Below are 18,384 nucleotides of genomic sequence, written 5' to 3'. Positions count from 1 at the left end.
GCTCCTGTAGCAGTATTGACCCTCATGTAGGCTGTGCCATCTTGCACTACAGTGAAATAAAAAATATAAAAAATTGCAGGGGCTATTAGCATTGTTTTTTCTGATTCACGAGACTGTTGTTTGTTAGTCAGCAGCTGTCCACATCCAGTACTGTCCACTCGAACTGTATTGAATAATCTGACAGTCCTGCTAAACCCCTTCCCTTTTGACTGCAGAAGAAGGAGCAGGGATGTACCTTGCCACCTTGGGCTGTGGAACTGTGTGTTTCTATTGAGGCACACAGGGTAGGGAGACACACATCTAGTCATTGCACATTGCATGCCAGGGCAGATTTATAGAATGCTGCAAGTGAAAGGAGCCACCCTGAAACAGGAAACCTGGGGCAGTAGTCATGAATCCAGACCACATGGAAAATAGGCAAGGATTAAAAGATGAAAAAGCTGCATACTTAGTAAGTGATTTTTAAGCTGATGGTGCCTAAAAAAATGAAGGATTTAATATCACTTTAAGTGTTGTAAGTAGGGCAAGCTGTTTGTCATTCTGCAAATCACAGTCTGTCTGTGAGGTTATGTGGTTATAGGTTGACCTTATAATTCTGTTTAAGGTTCACATATGTGCCATGTCAGACATCGCATGTGATTCGGAGCGCATTGCTCTGCAAATCACATGCAATGTCTGTGCGATGCGAATTCAGCCATACAGATTGTACACAACTCGCACAGGACCCTTTTTTGGGTCAGCACCAGAATCGGATCGCATGGGTGTTCACACCTATGCGATCTGATTCATGTCTGAACTGACAGTTCGCACTGCGATATGTGAAGTGATCTGGGGGTGTCGTTAACTTGCATTGACACTTCCAGCGATTCGCATATGGCAGTGTGAACTAGGGATCGACCGATTATCGGCAAAGCCGATATATCGAGGGCCGATATGCACTTTCCCCGATATATCGGAATTGGCCCCCGGAGGTTACCGATATTGCCAATATTTCAGGAAAGTGCTGTACCGGAGTGATGCCTGCAGCTAGCGGCATCACCCCGGTATCGGCGTCCATAGCCGACGGTCGGCTGTCTTGTAATGACAACCGATGCGGCTGATAAGCCGCTCGGCTGTCATTACAAGGAGCGTAACGGGGATGTCCCCCTCCCGCCACCTTCCGCGGCTCGCCCAGGTCTCCCGTCCCACCGGGAGACCCGGGCAACCAGCCTGCATGGCCACCGAAGACCCGGTCAAAGTCGCATTTGGCTCTGATCAGGTCTCCATGCAAAAACCCGGAAGTGATATCATGCCAGATTAAAACAAATGACAGCATTCAAAAGAGCCAAACTTTGTGTTTTGAATGCTTTTAAGTGCAGAGGAAGGGTTTGAGGTCTTTTAGACCCCAAAATCCCTCCACAAAAGTACCTGTCAAGTAAAAAGGAAAATAAAAAAAAATGTTTTAAATGTACGACAATATTGGCCCATATCGGCCGATAACGATATGCGATGTCCAAAATATCAGTATCGGTATCGGCAAAGTAAAAACGATATCGGTCGATCACTGGTGTGAACTGCCTGCGAGTTGAATGTAATCCAGGAACCCGCAGCGGATTCGCAGGGTTCCCGCATCGCATATGTGTGAACTGGGACTTAGGGTAGAATGTGCACTTTTGTACCTTGTATTGTAATCTGCCCTGATTCTTGACAACACTGTCCACCTTGGACTAAGGAAGTCAGGGATTAGGCATGTAAAGCCACTGCTAAACCTCCCAGACTATACTGAGGTCGTTAAAGTATTTTTAAATTCATACTATGGTAAATATAGTATTGCAAAGCCTAGGTGCAAATTAGGGGCAAATTATAAAATAACATAGTAAAAATCAGATTTTCTGCCCCAACTCTGGCGGCTGGTCTCAAAATTATATTTCTCTAATGTGACAGATAGGAAGGATGGGGCTTGCAGGGATGGAAGAATGATGGATTTAATTTTTTGGGTTTACTAATACTTTAATTTTAATAACAGTAATTCCATTTAATTAACACATACAGAGGGACCCAAAAACTGTATACACGGTTGTTATCTCTGCCCTTTTTAAAACCCAAATTGAATTATGGCAGCAATGTGTAGTATTATGTTTCCCCTAAAGATGTCAGCAGTCACACCATTATTGATGTAAACATATTATTGGCTATTCGTGCGGTTTATGTGGATGAGCAGATTTACTTCCAGCAAGATAGCACGCCACCCCACTACCACAAGCAAGACGGCACGCCACCCCACTACGACCAGCATGATGGCACGCCACCCCACTACCACCAGAAAGATGGCACACCACCCCACTACCACCAGCAAGATAGCACGCCACCCCACTACCACCAGCAAGATGGCACACCACCCCACTGCCACCAGCAAGATGGCACGCCACCCCACTAGGACCATCAAGATGGCACACCACCCCACTACCACCAGCAAGATGGCACGCCACCCCACTACCACCAGCAAGATAGCACGCCACCCCACTACCACCAGCAAGATGGCACACCACCCCACTAGCACCAGCAGGATGGCACACCACCCCACTACCACCATCAAGATTGCACGCCACCCCACTACCACCAGCAAGATGGCATGCCACCCCCCTACAACCAGCAAGATGGCATGCCACCCTACTACCACCAAGATGTGAGAGCCTATCTCAATGACATTCTGCCAGGACGTTGGATAGGACATAAAGGTGCTGTTGAATTCCTTCCACGTTCCCCAGACTTAACACTCCTCGATTTATCTCTGTGGGAAACACTAAAGTATGTGGTGTAATGTACAAAACCACCTACACTGACTGCACTAAGGGAAGAAATGGAAACATCATGCAGAGCAATTCCTGTGGACACTCTAGTTAATGTTGTTAATGCAGTAGTTCGCTGATATCAAAAGTGTCTGGATGCTAATGGTGACCACTTAGAGCACCTAATGTGATTGCATAATTCAAACATGACTTACAGCAACCCCTTGATGGTTCTATAAATCTAGCAATAACATTTTTATGCATATATTTTTCATGTTGGAGTGTGTATATATTTTTTTGGCCCTTCTGTGTATGCACAGAACATCAGAAATATTTTTCAGAAGGGAATAAATACAACTTTAAATATCTTCATAAAAAGAATAATACATTAATACCACAAGGAATGGCATTTTAGATTTACTTTATTTACTGGTTGGTTGTTTATTTTAAATCCAGAGAGACACGATGCTGCATATACCTGTGATCATCACAGTCCTGATTAAGGCATTATTCATCTCACATAATACAGGAACTGTCTCTGGTTTCAAACGATTTTCTAATATCAGAAGACCAATGAAAATAAGTTCAGACTCTACCTCTTCCCTTGGTAAGAAAAAAAAAAAGACAACATTTTTTCTTTAATTAAAAAAAGATTTATAAACAGTACATTAAGACATTGGTCAATGTAAATAAAACTATAAATCCTCGACACTCGATAAACTTGAATGCTGCCACTGGAGAAAATTGCACACTAGCAGAATGCTCTGCGGAAAAAATTACAAAATACTTAGTGAATGGACAAGTTGAGTGTAAGCAGTATTTTAAAACCTATGCCTCAAATCACATTCAATCATTGCAGCATTAGCAGTGCTCCTCCAGTGTGTTACACAACGTGTGCTTATAAACAGTTCAAGGTGTGTCGCTCCTTATAGGTGTTGGTATCCCTGGAATAGTTCACACAGACTAGATCTCCATAAGGATATTTAGGAGAGATTAAATCCTTAAATCCCATCACCAGACCTTGTGATTCACTTCCTTTAGGTAATGAACCCATGAGATCTCCAAATACAAATACAATCAGACATGGTCTTTATGGACAGCAAAAAAATACAGCTATTACCCAAAAAAGAAGTTGGAGTTGGGCACGTGAGCAGTGGATCTGTATTTTCTTATTCAGGTAAAAGCTGTATTAGTTTGCTGTCCCTAAATTCCATGGCTGATCTTTGGCAAGGATATAATAACTTAATCTCATGGTTTCTTGAGTTCTCCACCAAAGAAAACAGTCGGGTTTGGAGGAAAAGTGACAGAAGTCCTGTCCAAGTATTCACAACTTGTCCCCTTGTTTCATGGTATGAGATAGACTTTGGTTGGAGGAGGATTCCGTACCTGGTGAGACTACATGCAAAACAAAGAGATCACAGATACAAGGCGAATTGTATTTGGAGATCTGGTGAGTTCACTACCTAAGAGGGGTGGATCTCACAAGGTGACAGGATTTAAGGATTTAATCTCTCCGAAATATCCTTATGGATGTCTAGATTGTGTGAACTATTCCAGGGATACCAACACCTATAAGGAGTGACACAGCTGGAACTGTTAATAAGTATGCGGTGTGTAACACACTGGAGGAGCGCTGCTAATGGTGCAATAATTGGATGTGAAATGATTGAGATTGTTAATAGTAGCAGCTAATAGTGCAATGAACTCTTATTACTGTCTGTTTATTTTGAATTTTACATGAGCGCTGGGAATAGTGATACCTATTCACAGATATTGTATTTGGCAGTACTACCAAACCTCATTCACCTCTGTACCTATATACATTGCAGGAAAAAAAAAAAATTTCAAGTTCACAGCACAAGCATTAAAATCATAGCTTTTTTTCTGTGAGTACATAATATTGGTAGTCTACCAGCCCTCCAATGTAAAGAAACAGATGCAGTTTCGGAGCTGTTAGAAATCTTCTGAATTTTGTTGTTGTGATTCTTGAGGATTTTGATGAACAACTTAATTAGAGAGAAGTCAGAGTTGGCTTGTTTTAAGCTGTTTTACTGCTTGTTAAGAACATGTACAGTAAATAACGACTAAAGTTTTGGTATGGGTGCTCTTGAATGGGCAAAACTCAAGTACAGAAGATGCATAGTATCCAGTAATTTTGTTTTCATTTTTTTTTTACATATGCAGTAAATAATAAAAAATAATAATAACAATAATAAATAATAGTAACACATATACAGTATATCATATTATATTGCATCTGAGATTTCATATGTAATTATATAATTTAAAAGTTAAAATTATTTATGATCCTCATTTCAGAATGTGACTCACATTGTTAGTCAGCTGGTAGCATTTTACATACCTTAACATTTGAAATTCTCATAAAACATTACACAACTATACAAGAAAAACAAAATTAATGTGTCAAATTTCAAAATGTGTTACCTTGTGTAACTCTCTGTGCTCAGATCTTTAGTTTGCTGGATCGTTTTATATGCCAGGCCAATAACTCTGAAACCCTGCAAGGTGTATTGCTGGAGTTCATCACAGAAATCCTCAGGAACTGAAGACAGAATTATATTAAGCAGTTGTTATTTACTTTATTTCTTCGCATACTACTATCAGTACAAAACCCATATGGTAACTGTGTCCAATTCTAACTTTTCCAATGCCTTTTATGATGTATTTGCATACTTACCACATGATTTAATAGAGCCTAGATAATTCACTTACTCGTTTTTAAAAACAAACTACAGTGTTTTACAGAACTACAGTATTTACTCCCCTCTGACTTTCCATATTAGAAAATGAAGGAATCTATTTATCGTCGATTTGATGATCAATTTGCCTAACCTGTTGTTTGTGAATGTATTTGAATTTGTTTATTCTGTCAATTTATCATATGATTTTTTTTCCAATCAATTTTATTAAGGTTTTTCAAAATAGTGATTTTCACTCATTATGAATGGAGTTTCTTTATATAGGCGTTTCTTAAATAGAATCAAACAGCATTAGCCCATACTCATTTACATCTGTTCCTCAATGGCAAAAATGCTTTAGGCTACATGCACATTAGCATATTTTTTAGGCTTGAAAAACGCCAGAATAAAATGCTGGATGGAAAATGCTGATAATAGCGTTTTTGTGCCAGCTTGTAATAGCATTTTGGTAACTTTCAGAAGCTTGTAGGAGTGTTTAGGATTAGCATTTTATTAGTGTTTTTACAGTAAATGAAGAAAAAAAATGCTCTAAAAGAGCTGTTAGGAACGTTTTAGTAGCGTTTAGAAGCCTTTAGGAGTGTTTAGCATTTTTTTTTTTGCTGCAGGAAAAACGCTCCAAAAAAAATTTATTTTTCAGCTCCTAGGTGCTGAAGCTCAAAAAATGCTAATAGCCTAATGCCTCGTACACACGATCAGATAATCGTAAAAATTGCTTTAGAATTGATCGCACAATAATCTAATCGTTAATTCACAGCTTTCGACAGCCGATCACGACATTTCTTCCAACAAAATCCGAAGGGACAAACACAAAAACTTTTGTTGTACAATAGCCTAACGAACGAAAATTGTTTACTCAGTACAGTATGCATTCACTAGATCGATAGACAAAGACCACTCATGATTAGAAACACAAAAATAACCCAGAAAAAGCCTGGCTGCCATTGATTTTGTTTTGCACTATCCGATACGTAGCTACGCAACCAGGAAGCTTTTCCAGAATCGTACGAAAAAAAATCATACATTTGGTACGCATTGTTGAATTCGCTACTAGTATCATGCAACAAAATGTGAACGATAAGTCGTCCGATTATCTGATTGTGTGTACGAGGCATAGGGTAGCGTTCATGGACACATAGAATAACATTATTTAGCTTCTAAGAGCAGAAAAAAATACTAAAAACAGCTACTAGGAGCTTAAAAAAATGCTAGTGGGCATGGAGTCTTACTGTACGATTCATCCTGTATTTATCACACAGTGAATGTAGGTTCATTCTAAAGTTAATCCAGGATTTACCCATTTTTGCTTTATAATGATTAAATTATTTCCTGGTTTAGAATGCCTGAATGTGTACATTAATCGCTTCCGGACCGCCCACTGTACATTTACTGCGGCAAGGTGGCCTGGCTGTGCGAACTGAAGTACCTGTACGTCGCATCTTCTTCCTGGTCAGAGGCGCAGTCCAATCACAGCGGGAGCCAATCAGCAGGTCCAGCCGACGCAATGTTGGCCGGGACCCGCCGATCTTTCCCGAGAGAGGCAAAACGATGGTCTGACTATTTAAACAGGCAGATCACTGTTCTGTCAGGGGAGAAGATAGAGATTTTGTGTTCCTGCTAAACAGGAACACATATCTCTGTCTTTCCCCACTCTAACCATCCCCCACACAGTTAGCAAGCACCCCCTAGAGACACATTTAACTCTTTGATCACCCCTGATGTTAACTGTGCTTCCCCTGCTTCCCTGCCAGTGTCAGTAGTACACTGGGCCCCAAAAAAGTGTCAAAAGTGTCAGTTAGGTGTCCTCCGCAATATCGCAGTCCCGCTAAAAATCGCTATTCGCCGCCATTACTAGTAAAAATAAATAAATAAAAATGCCATAAAAATATCCCATAGTTTGTAGACGGGATAACTTTTGCACAAACCAATCAATATAAGGTTATTGGGATTTATTTTACCAAAAATATGTACCAGAACACATATTGGCCTAAACTGATGAAGAAATTAGATTTTTCATCAAAATTATTTTTTGGATGTGTTTTATAGCAGAAAAGTAATATATATATATATATATATATATATATATATTTAGAATTGTCGCTCTTTTTTTTTTCTAGTGCAGCAGAGGATGACCGCACAATTTTTAGTTAAAATAACGCAGTGCCGTATCACAAAAAATTTCTTGGTCATTAGGGGGGCAAAACATTCCGGGGCAGAAGTAGTTAATGTGCTTCTATCTTAGAAACTGTTGATATTGTTGGCTATTTAGAGTGCTGAACCTGTGTTTTTAATTAAAAGAAGAACCCCCCCCCCCCCCAGAGTAGTGATGAGCTTTGGGTTTGTTTTGATTATGTGTTTAACCAAAACCCAGCTTGTTCACCAAAAGGGGCAAAATAAGTGGAGAGATTAGGCCACTTCGCCCACACGTCCTCTGTCCACATCTAGAAATCATTCATTTGCTGGCAGTATCACCAGTCTGCCAGCATTTTTCACATTTTAAGCAAACCGAGCGGTATCCTTGATGATGTCATTGGCAAAATATTGTCTTGACCTTATCTGGCCAATAATGTCATCCAGTATCTCCAGCCGGATTGTTGAAATTCAGCTACTGACAAGGAAGCTATCATTTGCATCATAATTGATACTGGATCTACTTAAAGCGGAGTTCCAGCCATTTACTCACATGTCCAACGGTCCAGCGATGCGGCCACTGGAAGCCTCGATCCTCTCCCTCGGCGCCGGCATCACTGCTGTGGGCACCCGGCTGTTACAGTTTGCGGCTTCACAGCCGGGTACCCACTGCGCATGCGCGAGTCGCGCTGCGCGCCGTGATTGGCCGGAAATCTTCTGGGACCTCTGACGTGTCCCAGAAGATTGCAGGGAGGGAGGGGGAGAGGAGAACTTCCGCTCAGGGCGCCGCGGCGCTCCGAGCGGAAGTGGGAGCGGGTACCTGTCAAAACTAGGTACCCGCTCCCCCCCCCCAAAAAATGACATGCCAAATGTGGCATGTCGGGGGGTCAGGACTCCCTAAAGCCGAAGTTCCACTTTTGGGTGGAACTCCGCTTTAAAGTAGAAGTTCAGGCAAAACCTAACTGACGCTAAACCTGCTCTCTGCCACATTCGAAACCTAAGTTATCTAACCCTGTAAAGCAAAAATCGCTGTACTTACCTATTTTGCAGCCGATGCGGTCCCAGCATCAGCTGTCAGCAGCGGCTTCAGTGTGGAGGTGGGAGCAGAAGAGGCAGTTGACAACGTAAGCCCCATAGTAAGTCTATGGGTGATGTCACTTCCCAGGCATTTCACAGTTGTTGTCAGTCCTATCCTGCGCACAGCTTCCGCCGATGGAGAGCAGATCGGATTGGGTGTAGAAAAGGTAAGTACAGCCATTTTTGCTTTACAGAGTTAGATAGATAAGGGTTAGAATGTGACAGAGAGCATGTTTAGCGTTAGTTAGGTTTTGCCAGGACTTATATTTAGGGCTGTATTTACATCATGGGACCCAAATAAAAAAAATTATGTTCTTTTTTTCCCACAAATATATCTTTCTTTTGTTGGTATTTGATCACCTGTGCGATTTTTATTTTTTGCGCTATAAACAAAAAAAGAGCGATAATTTTGAAAAAAAAAATATATATTTTTCACATTCTGCTATATGATATTCTCAAAAAAAACAAAATTCTATAACATGTTAGGCCAATTTGTTTTTTGCTGCTTATTTTTGGTAAAAAAAATCGCAATAAGCATATTTTGATTGGTTTGCGCAAAAGTTATCGCGTCTACTAACTACGGGAAAGATTTATGTCATTTTTATTGTTTTTTTTTTACTAGTAATGGCGGCAATCTGCGATTTTTTGCGGGATATGCACCGTTACTGTAATAATGACACTGGCAGGGAAGGGGTTAACATTATGGGTGATCAAGGGGTTAAATGTGAGCCTAGGGGAGTGATTATAACTGTGGGGGAGGGGGGGCGTGGCTTGTGAAATGACCATAGAGACATGTGATCCTATATAAAAGGATCACATGGGCTCTATGATCATTCCAGGTAGAAGAACGGTCAGCTGTGTTTACAACAGCCGACCGTTCTTCTCTCTCAGCGGGGAACGATTGCAGGTGTCAGGCTGCAATCAGAGCCACCTGCCCGCTGCATTGGCTTCGAGTGGAGGTGGGAGCACTGGCAAGTGGAGGTAGGAATGCGCCACCGGCGGTGCGTGCTCGCCCCCTAGACTCCCAAGAGTGAGCGATGTACAGCTACAGTGATTTGCCTGGGACCGGCTGCCTGCTGCCGTATAACTGTGGCAGGCGGTGGGCAACAGGTTAAATAACATTTGCACATTTTAAATTAATATTATAAAAGTAAAGTATTAGTAGTTGGTAAGAACTGAATATGCAAAATCATGGGGATTTTATAGTGCAGTCTATCTGTACTGAAAGCCTGACATATATTGAGGTGAACATAAAAAGAGAGGACTATCACTTGAAATCCATTCCTGACCCCTCCACAAATCCAAGGCTGTGTGCATTAGTGTAAATTACTAGGTGAATGTCTCAATATCCTTATGGGACACTTTGTTCTATAAACATGATTCTATATACCTGATTCAGGATGGCAAAACCTTATCACCATTTCCGGGGCCCCTTTCATGAAAACCAGATGTTCCCCACTTCCAATAACCTGAGATACTACAGACATGCGCTGAAGGCTGGAGGAGAATGGAAATTGTTGTAGGATGGTAATGCCATCTACTGGAAGCTGGGAGGAAAACAAAATGCATGTATTCAAATTATATCACAATTTGACAGAAGCCACTATTAAATACAATTTTAATTACAGTCAGACATAGAGCGAAAACAGAAAAAAGTCAGAGATCGAGTCTGTGCCAATTTATTAATTTTTTGTTAATCTTTGAATATAGATGTAAGTTTCTTGTGGGCATGTTTAAATTCGCTTACTGTCAATTGCCTCACTTCATCTGCTGGAAGTCTATTCCAAGCATCAGCTACTTTTTTGGTAAAATAATACTGTATAAAATTAGTTTTGAACTTTCCTCCAGCTAGTTTGAGGTTTTTATTCTGGTGTTTTTAGTGGTTGTAACCCTAAAAAAAAAGAGAGATCCTGCTGACCACGATAATCATAACTGCTGAGCCCTGACCACCGTGGTCAGTTTACCTGCCTCCATCATTTATGGCTCTTCTCTGCCCCCCCCCCCCCCACCTGCCTCCTGCTGTGTCTGTGTGAGCCATCTCCGCCCCCCCATCCCCCTCCCGCTGCTATTAGTACTAAAAAAAAACTTTTAAAAATGTCACTGTCAGCTCATCACGTGTATCCAGCCATAATGCACAGTGTAAGGGTTTTTTTTTTTTTAAACAAGGTCTCTAAATACCTTTTTCAGAGATCTTTAGGCCAGTCACGTGATTCCCGGCTGCTCTACACCTGCGATCCAGGGCTACAGTGGGTGGGGCTGAGCAGCCAGCACGGCAGTCACATGACTTCCCCGCCTGACGTCAGAGAGAGATTTTGGCCCCTCCTGCTGCAGCCCTGGATCGGAGTAGGAGAGTTACGAGGTAGTCACGTGACCAGCCTGAAGATATGTGAAAAAAGGTATTTAGAGTCATTGTTTTAACCACTTAAGCCCCGGAGGATTTGGCTGCTCAAAGACCAGGGCCTATTTTGCGATTCGGCACTGCGTGACTGTAACGGACAATTGTGCGGTCGTGCGACGCTGTACCTAAACGAAATTAACGTCCTTTTTTTCCCACAAACAGTGCTTTCTTTTGGTAGTATTTGATCACCTGTGTGATTTTTATTTTTTGCACTATAAACAAAAAAAGAGCAACAATTTTGAAAAAATAACAATATTTTTTTAATTTTTTTATCTGAAATTCCCCCCCAAAAAAATGTAAAGATCTAAATTTTTTAACATTTTAGGCCAATTTGTTTTCTGCTACATATTTTTGGTAAAAAAAATCGCAATAAGCGTATTTTGATTGGTTCGCGCAAAAGTTATTGGGTTTACTAACTACGGGAAAGATTTATGTAATTTTTATTGTTTTTTTTTTTAAACTAGCAATAGCGGCGATCTGCAATTTTTTTTGCGGGACTGCGACATTGCGGCGGACAGATCGGACCTTTGACTGACATTTTTGACACTTTTGGGGGTACCAGTGACATTACTACAGTAATCAGTGCTATAAATATGCACTGTTACTGTCAAAATGACACTGGCAGGGAGGGGGTTAACTTTATTGATGATCAGTGGGTTAAATGTATCCCTAGGGGCGTGTTTCTAACTGTGGGGGGGGGGCGTGGCTAGTGATGTAACTACAGACACATACGATCCTACATAGCAGAATCATATAGTCTCTGCCTTTACATCAGGGAGAATGACAGACAGCTGTGTTTACATCAGCCGTCTGCCTTTCTCCCTCTCCTGAGCGGGATTGCGAGTAGCCAGCGGACATCGGAGCCGCCGGTCACACGCGCGGGGATGCCCGTGAACGAGCAAGGGCGGGAGCGCGCCTCCAGCGGCGCACGCTCGCCGCCTACAGGCTCCTGGGCGAGCGACGTAGTACTACGTCGGTTTGCCCAGGAGCGGCTGACTGCCGCAGTAAATATACTGACGGCGGTAGGCAAGTGGTTAAAAAAACACTGTGCATTATTGCTGGAAGTGAGGAGCTGGCAGTGAATACAATTTTTAAGGGTACAACCACTTTAACTTCATATTGATGTATTCAAAGGTTTCATGTCTCCTAGGTAGAGAGGCCTAGTAACCCTCTGACCTACCTGGGAGAAGGATTACTTGGATCTCTTTATTTTATTTTTTCTTCTGTATTTAGATGGGGGAGCCTCCACCTCTCATGATGTCACTTTCTCCCTCTTTGGGGTATAAATATGATTTACTTGGTCGATGTGATAGGGTTCTAGGATATACACCTTTTTAATATGTTTGTAATAGTATGTATTTAATGGTAATGGTATATGATTTAAAGTGGAGTTCCAGTAATGTTCTTATTTATTCAAAGTCAGCAGCTACAAAAACTGTATCTGCTGACTTTTAATTACCACACACTCACCTGTCCCACCATCCAGCGGTGCACTCACCCCAGCCATCGGCGCTGCCGGCATCTCTACTATGAGCACCAGGCTGTGACAGCTTTCGGCTTTACAGCCAGGTGCCCAATGTGCATTCGCGAGTGGCGCTGCGCTCTGTGACTGGTCCCGAAGTCTTCTAGGGCCTGTCATGTGTCCCAGAAGACTTCGGGAAGCAGAACTTCTGCTTCCGATCGCCCTAAGGCATCCGGAACGGAATTTGAAGCAGGTACCTGTCAAAATCGGGTACCTGCCCACCGCCACTCCTCCCCAAGAGCTCAGTTTTACAAACAGGAGATGGTGAGGGGGCCTTAAAGCGGAAGTTCAAATTTTGGGTGGAACTCCGCTTTAAAGGTTTTCTTTATTTTTGCTTGTTTATTCATAAAAGTTGTAGTGTTTTTTATTGTTATGTATTGTATTTGTTACGTTTTTTCTAAAAATGATTAAAAATAATTCAAACAATCATGTCTTCTCTTTCCCTTTTTCCTTCAGACTGTACGTTTACCTGTCAATTCATTTTGAAGACCTCAGAAGCATCTGAAACTGAGGTTAAACTGTAAACCTAACTCCAGGTTTCACTTCAAATACACTTACCGACCACTTTTTTAGGTACACCTGTTCAATTGCTTGGTAACACAAATTGCCAATCAGCCAATCACATGGCAGCAACTCAATGCATTTAGGCATCTAGAAGTGGTGAAGACAATTTGCTGAAGTTCAAACTGAGCATTAGAATGGGGAAGAAAGGGGATTTAGATGACTTTGATTGTGGCATGGTTTTTGGTCTAAGTATTTTAAAAACTGCTGATCTACTGGGATTTTCACTCACAACCATCTCTAGTGTTCACAGGGAATGGTCCAAAAAAGAGAAAATATCCAGTGAGCAGCAGTTGTGTGGAGGAAATGCCTTGTTGATGTTAGAGGTCAGAGGAAAATGGGCAGACTGGTTCAAGATGATAGAAAGACAACAGTAATTCAAATAACCACCTGTTACAGCCAAGGTATGCAGAATACAATCTCTGAATGCATAACACATCAAGCCTTGAAGCAGATAGGCTACAGCAGCAGAAGACCACCCCAGGTGCCACTTCTTTCAGCTAAGAACAAAAAGCTGAGGCTACAATTCACACAGGCTCACCAAAATTGGACAATAGAAGATTGGAAAAACGTTGCCTGGTCTGATGAGTTTTGATTTCAGCTGCGAAATTCAGTTGGAAGGGTGGGGGATATTTTCTTGGCACACTTTGGGCCCCTTATTACCAATTGAGCATCATTTAAATGAATATTGTTGCTGCCGATGTGTATCCCTTTATGACTACAGTGTACTCATCTTCTGATGGCTACTTCCAGCAGGATAATGCACCATGCCACAAAGCTCAAATTGCCTCAAACTGGTTTCTTGAACATGACAAGGAGGTCATTGTACTCCATGGGCCTCCACAGTCACCAGATCTCAATCCAATAGAACACCTTTGGGGTGTGGTGGAACAGGAGATTCGCATTATGAATGTGCAGCCGACAAATCTGCAGCAACTGTGTGATGCTATCATGTCAATATGGACCAAAAGCTCTGAGGAATGTTTCCAACACCTTCTTGAATCTTTGCCGAAAAGAATTAAGGCAGTTCTGAAGGCAAAAAGGGGTCTAAACCAGTGCTAGCAAGGTGTACCTTATAAAGTGGCTGGTAAGTATAGTTCATTTGGACCAAATAAACTTGAAGCCAGACATACAAGATCAAAGGGCCCGACACAGACCCAACAGTATTTAATGCATTATACCACTTACTGAACTGATAGTTTGTTGTGGCCTTAGGATAAGATAATGTTTTCTTGTAACCTCCTCACAACTATCCACTTGACATGACTCATCTATTTCCTGAAAATAAAAGGATATTAGTATTTTTTCAAATTGTTAAATAAATTAAAGTAATTCTAGTACATCACTGAAAGGATCTATCACTTCTGACCATTTAATCATTGTTGTCATAGAAAAAATATTAACATTTTAAGCTTTGTTTAATAATTTTACCCAGTTTGTTCCTTCAAACATTTTCAGATCCAGAGGATCACCTTGAATCTTCCCATCAAGAATAATCAGTGAGTGACAACAGGCCATTGCCCCTAGAAGTGGATTCCAGGGCAAACTATTACCACTTGTAAACATGTGAACTTTCTGAAATCTAAGCAAAAAGGTTATCAGATGCAGTAGGTAGACAGTTACTGTAGTTTTTTTTTTACAGAACATTATGCAGGTATTTACAGTGCCTTGCGAAAGTATTCGGGCCCCTTGAACTTTGTGACCTTTTGCCACATTTCTGGCTTCAAACATAAAGATATAAAACTGTAATTTTTTGTGAAGAATCAACAAGTGGGACACAATCATGAAGTGGAACGAAATTTATTGGATATTTAAAACTTTTTTAACAAATAAAAAACTGAAAATTGGGCATGCAAAATTATTCAGCCCCCTTAAGTTAATACTTTGTAGCGCCACCTTTTGCTGCGATTACAGCTGTAAGTCGCTTGGGGTATGTCTCTATCAGTTTTGCACATCGAGAGACTGAAATTTTTGCCCATTCCTCCTTGCAAAACAGCTCAAACTCAGTGAGGTTGGATGGAGAGCGTTTGTGAACAGCAGTTTTCAGTTCTTTCCACAGATTCTCGATTGGATTCAGGTCTGGACTTTGACTTGGCCATTCTAACACCTGGATATGTTTATTTGTGAACCATTCCATTGTATATTTTGCTTTATGTTTTGGATCATTGTCTTGTTGGAAGACAAATCTCTGTCCCAGTCTCAGGTCTTTTGCAGACTCCATCAGGTTTTCTTCCAGAATGGTCCTGTATTTGGCTCCATCCATCTTCCCATCAATTTTAACCATCGTCTCTGTCCCTGCTGAAGAAAAGCAGGCCCAAACCATGATTCTGCCACCACCATGTTTGACAGTGGGGATGGTGTGTTCAGGGTGATGAGCTGTGTTGCTTTTATGCCAAACATAATGTTTTGCATTGTTGCCAAAAAGTTAGATTTTGGTTTCATCTGACCAGAGCACCTTCTTCCACATGTTTGGTGTCTTCCCCAGGTGGCTTGTGGCAAACTTTAAACGACACTTTTTATGGATATCTTTAAGAAATAGTTTTCTTCTGGTCACTCTTCCATAAAGGCCAGATTTGTGCAGTATACGACTGATTGTTGTCCTATGGACAGAGTCTCCCACCTCAGCTGTAGATCTCTGCAGTTCATCCAGAGTGATCATGGGCCTCTTGGCTGCATCTCTGATCAGTCTTCTCCTTGTATGAGCTGAAAGTTTAGAGGGACGGCCAGGTCTTCGTAGATATGCAGTGGTCTGATACTCCTTCCATTTCAATATTATCGCTTGCACAGTGCTCCTTGGGATGTTTAAAGCTTGGGAAATCTTTTTGTATCCAAATCCGGCTTTAAACTTCTTCACAACAGTATCTCGGACCTGCCTGGTATGTTCCTTGTTCTTCATGATGCTCTCTGCGCTTTAAACGGACCTCTGAGACTATCACAGTGCAGGTGCATTTATACGGAGACTTGATTACACACAGGTGGATTCTATTTATCATCATTAGTCATTTAGGTCAACATTGGATCATTCAGAGATCCTCACTGAAATTCTGGAGAGAGTTTGCTGCACTGAAAGTAAAGGGGATAAATAATTTTGCACGTCCAATTTTTCAGTTTTTTATTTGTTAACAAAATTTGAAATATCCAATAAATTTCATTCCACTTCATGATTGTGTCCCACTTGTTGTTGATTCTTCACAAAAAATTACAGTTTTATATCTTTATGTTTGAAGCTTGAAATGTGGCAAAAGGTCGCAAAGTTCAAGGGGGCCGAATACTTTCGCAAGGCACTGTAACTTATATGAAACTACTTACCTGCTTTCACTAGAAGGAACAACACCCCACAAGTCAAGCCCATCTTCTGTTAATGTACCGGTCTAAAGATAAAACAATAGAGATAGAAATAGACATATCTTGGTGCCCAAATACTGATGATTTATAACTTACTAATAAAGAAGAAAGAGGGACAACTAACCATGTAATTTTAAGATGGTGCTCGCTCAAGTCTATCAAGTCTATTACTGATTCCAACATTCATTTTAAATCAGCATGAGCCAGGGAAAATGTATTTGATAACATTTAAAGTAAATAATAAAAAAAAAGCTGTGTTTTCAAGTGAACATTTCCATAACTATAAATTACGGTATAGATATGTAAAATACACATACTTTTTGTTAATACTCAGCTCACTAATATTAACCTGAAGTCTGTCTTGAAATTAACATATTATCCAGCACACCCAAAATGAGAATGATAGTGAGAACATCAATACTGTCAACCAAGAAGCGGCGGTGGGGCTGGGAGCCATGTGTTCCAGGTGAGAGCGCTGACAGCCCACACACAGCAGTCCTTCTGCTTGAGTGATGGCGCCACCCCCCTTAAAAATGCTGCCCAAGGCAAACGCCTTGTTTGCTTCACTGCAGATATGCCCCTGGGTGTTACCAATAAACTTTACAAAGTGGCAGGGGTATGTGAATCACAAGACTGGATGAACAGAATTAGATATACTATATTGTCAAAAGTATTCGTATGCCTGCCTTTACATGCACATGAACTTTAATGGCATCTCAGTCTTAGTCTATACAGTTCAATATTGAATTGGCCCACCCTTTAAGAGGGTATAACAGCTTTAACTCTTCTGAAGCACATTTGTGAGGTCAGGCACTGATGTTGGACGAGAAGGCCTGGCTCACAGTCTTTTCTCTAATTCATCCCAAAGGTGTTCTATCAGGTTGAGGTCAAGACTCTGTGCAGGCCAGTCAAGTTCCTCCATCCCAAACTCGCTCATCCATGTCTTTATGGACCTTGCTTTGTGCACTGGTCCAAATCATTTGGTGGAGGGGGGATTATGGTGTGGGGTTGTTTTTCAGGGGTTGGGCTTGGCCCCTTAACTTCAGTGAAGGGAACTCTTAAGGCATCAGCATACCAAGACATTTTGGACAATTTCATGCTCCCAACATTGTGGTAACAGTTTGGGGATGGCCCCTTTCTGTTCCAACATGACTGCTCACCAGTGCACAAAGCAAGGTCCATAATGACATAGATGAGCGAGTTTGGGATGGAAGAATTTGATTGGCCTGCACAGAGTTCTGACCTCAACCTGATAGAACACCTTTGGGATGAATTAGAGTGGAGACTGTGAGCCAGGCCTTCTTGTCTAACATCAGTGTCTGACCTCACAAATGCGCTTCTGGAAGAATGGTCAAACATTCCCATAGACACTCTCCTAAACCTTGTGGACAGTATTCCCAGAGGAGTTGAAGCTGTGGTAGCTGAAAATTGTGGGCCAACTCAGTATTTAACCCTAAGGACTAAGACTGGGATGTAAAGGCAGGTGTCCTAATACTTTTGACAATATAGTGTAATTTGACAGGCAAAGTATATGTATGTTGACATATTTTGTATGTTGCCAACTATTGCTGATTACTCTCAGGAAAATTGATGAGTCAAGTCCAGCAGCAGGTGTGTCTGCAAAACACCATCCCTTTGCATATACCTACATACACCATACAAAACGCATGGATAACTGTGTGAATTTTTTTCTGTTCAAACCACTACATTTGACCACTTTTCCATGTCTTTGGCTGATTAGAAAGTTGGCAGTATTTTTCCATGGGGTTATAGAAAATGAAGTCAGCTGCGGATAGAAAATATTACTTTGTCCACCATTAGCACAACTTCAATTCTTATAAGTTATTTTTTTTTTTTTTTTTAATT

At 41.2% G+C, this 18,384-nt stretch overlaps 1 pseudogene across 1 annotated transcript in view; it reads right to left on the bottom strand.

Annotated features, from left to right (window-relative positions):
- Positions 1-18,384, bottom strand: part of LOC309551108 (putative cation-transporting ATPase 13A4) — a 143,829-nt pseudogene that overhangs the window by 53,715 nt on the left and 71,730 nt on the right. Inside the window, exons 13-18 of the transcript XR_014226181.1 lie at positions 16,483-16,544; positions 14,605-14,755; positions 14,362-14,451; positions 10,083-10,239; positions 5,214-5,331; positions 3,247-3,371 (exon numbers count right to left, since the gene is read on the bottom strand). The product of XR_014226181.1 is annotated as a putative cation-transporting ATPase 13A4 (transcript). The remainder of the gene's footprint in view (positions 1-3,246; positions 3,372-5,213; positions 5,332-10,082; positions 10,240-14,361; positions 14,452-14,604; positions 14,756-16,482; positions 16,545-18,384) is intronic.

Source organism: Pelophylax lessonae (assembly GCF_965119305.1).
Source record: "Pelophylax lessonae genome assembly, chromosome: 3".
NCBI lineage: Eukaryota > Metazoa > Chordata > Amphibia > Anura > Ranidae > Pelophylax > Pelophylax lessonae.
The sequence above is the reverse complement of the archived record's forward strand: the minus strand, read 5'-3'. Positions and strand labels throughout refer to the sequence as shown.